Source organism: Centropristis striata, chromosome 10, assembly GCF_030273125.1.
Source record: "Centropristis striata isolate RG_2023a ecotype Rhode Island chromosome 10, C.striata_1.0, whole genome shotgun sequence".
Classification (NCBI taxonomy): domain Eukaryota; kingdom Metazoa; phylum Chordata; class Actinopteri; order Perciformes; family Serranidae; genus Centropristis; species Centropristis striata.
Window position 1 is genome coordinate 14,624,393 of NC_081526.1, and position 3,840 is coordinate 14,628,232.

A 3,840-nucleotide genomic window follows, 5' to 3' on the forward strand; every position below is an offset into this window, starting at 1 on the left:
GGTGTGTTTCACCAAAGTGAAGATGGTCTTAAGTGGCGAAGAGGCTGACTGAAGTGAACCATCACAGGGGCACTGGGGGACTGTTGTGCTGTATGGATTCGGTAGCAAACACACACTCATGGTTTTGACCTTGGCAGCCTCTGCCTCTTCTCCTCCCTCCTCCACACATGTTAACCCCCCCCCCCCGCTCCTTCCCCCCCCAGGGTCCCACTCAACCTTGGCTAATTAGCTCACGTCCCAGTGGCATATGTTCAACACACAATTTATCCACAACAAGGACATTACAACTGCAGCGTCCCGCCTCTGCCTCTCGCTCACTCACTCGTTTTGTTTTAGTGGGTTTATCTGTGTTTGTGTAGGTATAATAAGATACTTTTAAATTTGACTGTGTGTACCTGGTTTATGGTTTAGGACATTTAATTTAAGCATATATATATATATATATATATATATATATATATATATATATGATATATATATATATATATATATATATATGATATATATATATATATATATATATATATATATATATGATCCTTTCCACACCACAGAAAAATGTTTTATGAAACACCCAGCCGAATTTTAATCAGAAAAAAAAATCACAAAGTGAAAAAAATGAGCAGTATTTTATGTTCTGAAGACGCTGGAACCACACCTGTCTGATATGTAACTTCTCCAGTGACTTTCACCATGCTGTCACTCTCTCTTGTGGTTAGGGTCTGCTTTGCAAAAAATTGATTGATGAAAGCAGTTGAAATTACTTGTCTAATAAGTCAAACGTACCAACATGTTTATAGGATAATAACAGAGGAAGAGTAGCTTTAGTTTGAATGACATATAGTATGTGTGCATAAAATGACACAAACTTTCATGCCATACAAACTATGGAGAATAAATCTTCTGCTGCTCTCATTTTGACTCTCTGTGCCGACGTGGTCCTCGCGACTACCAGTATACAATAGCGGTTTATTTTTAGGTTCATAAAATGTTTCTGAATTGGCAAGTATTTCAGATATTATTACAGACATTATTTTAATTATATCGTTATGACCACTGACACGAGTGAACTTTAGCTTCAGCAAACGTTATAAGTAAATATAATTAATGTTAGCCACCATTGTTAAAGTCACTAATATACTGTAGTGTTGGGGACGGAGTTATGATACAGAGGCTCCAGTGCGTCATTGAGCCATGATTTTATAAATCTGGACACTGAAGAAAACTGTTTAATGGTCTAACTCCAAAATTCAGTCATATATAGTTTTATCTTCATTTTCTTAAGCTACTTTTGTTATATGCAAACCCAATTCCAAAAAGGTTAAAAGGTTATAATATGTCAATGCTGTGTTTCTGCTGCCAAAGTGGCCAAAAAAATCAGTTAACGCAGCCTTATCAATATTGTTACCGGAAGGCAATTAATCCACATTCAACATTTGTACAGGAGGTGCAATATTTATTTTATTACCTGTTAAAAACAGGTGTAAATATATATCAAAATATGGGTCAAAATAACATTCTGAATTAAGAATTATGTTGCTTCAAAGATTTCCTGGCCTAAAGATTTAAATATTTTTCAATAAAAATGAGAATGATGATGCAAAAAAAAAATGATGCCCTTCAATATCCTTAATCATACTGAAATTAAAATATCAGTATAAAAAAATAATTGAATTGGATGTTTTTTTTTCCTCAGTGTGCAGCCCTGCTTCCAAGGTAATGTTTCCACGGTGCTTCCAAGGTAGAGTTTGTTCCATAAAAATATATGACATGAAAGTGCAAATTTCTCTTGATGTTCCACTTTGAACATACATGGTGAAAATAAAATGCTGGGATGAAGCCAGAGAGTTTAAAAGCTTTGGCCTTCAGAGGTCATGCTAGTCCACACAAATAATAACAGGGAAGGAGTGACTAAGCCATCAGCATTGCTATACTTTAGACCCTTTTCATATCCTATGTGCCTCTTCAGTGCATCTAAAATCCATCAAATCTGAGTTTCTGACTTTGTCCCAAAACCTCTTAAGACTAAGAGTAGCTCCTAACTCATTTGCAGAGTCATATTGGTGCAAATCCACACAGAAGAGGTCTATTTTCCTTCCAGCTCAGAAATACACTATGCCGGCTGCCTTAGCTGATATTTGTACATTTCTTCCCTCTGTAAAATACTTTTAAACTTTTGAATAATCAGCATTCCTGGTCCAAACATCTAACCATCTACAGAGATTTAGAATCGATATTAAATATTAAATTCTGAGATCGATCTTCATATAAATATATATATTTCTTTGTTTGTGTGAAGCTTTTACCTGGCTTCTTAGTGTTTTTTGGCCAACCTTTCTTCCTGTAGATGCATGATCTTTAGCCCCGCTAGTCTTGTGTTTCTCCCAGGCGGCAACCTCCGGGTCTGAGCAGTGAGGCAAACTAGGAAGTGCCTTAAGCTGCAGGAGCATTTGGGTCCATCCATTTCAATACAAAATGAGAAAACTTCTCAGTTGATTTATTACCTCAGGAATGTTTTTGAGGAGAACACTATGGTCTCAAACGTAGTAAAAAATTGTCCAAATAATGGCCTCATTTAGAAGCTTTCCATCTTCACATTTAACGAGTATAAACATCAACAAACACAACCGCAAGGAAACAGAAAATATCTCTACATTGGGGTCTGTTGTGTGACGGTGGAGCGGAGAGCCAGCAGCTGGATTTTGCATACAGGTCAGTATTAGAAGTGTGTGTATAGGCAAACAAACAAACAAACAAACAACGGCCGTTATTCATTGTGTTATTACATTTGTGGGAAGTTATTACAATATTGATAGTGGAAGATTTTCATGAAAAATGCGTGTTACGTTTGTAGTAGGCAGCAGCTATTTTGTTTGCTTAAAATGTATTGTGTTTGTGGGATTATTGCATCAAAAGCTAAAGATTTTTATTATGTTTGTGTTTTATTACGTTTGAAGACATTATTACATTTGTGGGTGTTACAAACATACATTTAGTCTTTGTTTTTTGCTAGCCAAAATTAACTTCCCAGTTAATGCTACAGTTAATGTTAACATGACTTAGCAGTGACTTCATTCAGTCAGGTTGCTGGTGTAGATTTGTGTAGTGTAGTGTCCTCGGGCGTCAGTCAGATCCACCTATCGCTCCCCCCCAGTCCAAATATTGTCTGCTCCCAGCTTCCAAAAACAAGATGGCGACATACGTAAAAAGAGAGATGGCGACGAGTGTAACGCTGAACTCAAGGCTTCAAACGGGCAGTCCACAAACCAATGGGTGACATTATGGTCACTATGTACATTATTTATATACAGTCTATGGTTGCTGATCGTTAACCTTGCTTGACTACAGGCTGCGTCACACAGTTTTCTGGACACAGATAGAAAAGATGAACGGAGACAGTGACCGTGTGATCACTTTTCTAATGTCAACACCACAATGCCTAAAATAATAAGCAGAAAAAAGGTGAAACAAGCTCGTCCTCCCTCGTCCATCGCACCAATCCCTCTTATTTTACCGCATTTATCAACGCCATTACTTTTACTGTTTTTCAAGAAACTTCTGACAATCAGCTGCCATGACATTTTGCATTTGAATATTTACGAGCGCACAGAGCCGACCAATGCGCTAGCTAAAGCCAGTTGGTCGAGATTTTGCTCGTTAGATCTAGACAAGAGTATACAATAGCTGATTAATATGCAGCCGCCACCTGCCGGACAGGAGTGTGAACTACCTTAACTATGGTAGATCACCCCAGTTTTCCGGCCTTTCCTAATTTTCTTTAGTTATAAAAAGTGTTTTAGATACCACAAGTCTCTAAATACTATTCTAAATGTAAAAAAT

At 37.2% G+C, this 3,840-nt stretch overlaps 1 long non-coding RNA gene across 1 annotated transcript in view; it reads right to left on the minus strand.

Moving 5' to 3' along the window:
• Nucleotides 1-3,837: 3,837 nt before the first annotated feature.
• Nucleotides 3,838-3,840, minus strand: part of LOC131979176 (uncharacterized) — a 15,713-nt gene continuing 15,710 nt past the window's right edge. The window contains exon 3 of the long non-coding RNA XR_009395033.1: nucleotides 3,838-3,840. This exon is cut by the window's right edge and continues 437 nt beyond it. This is a non-coding gene — a long non-coding RNA (uncharacterized LOC131979176).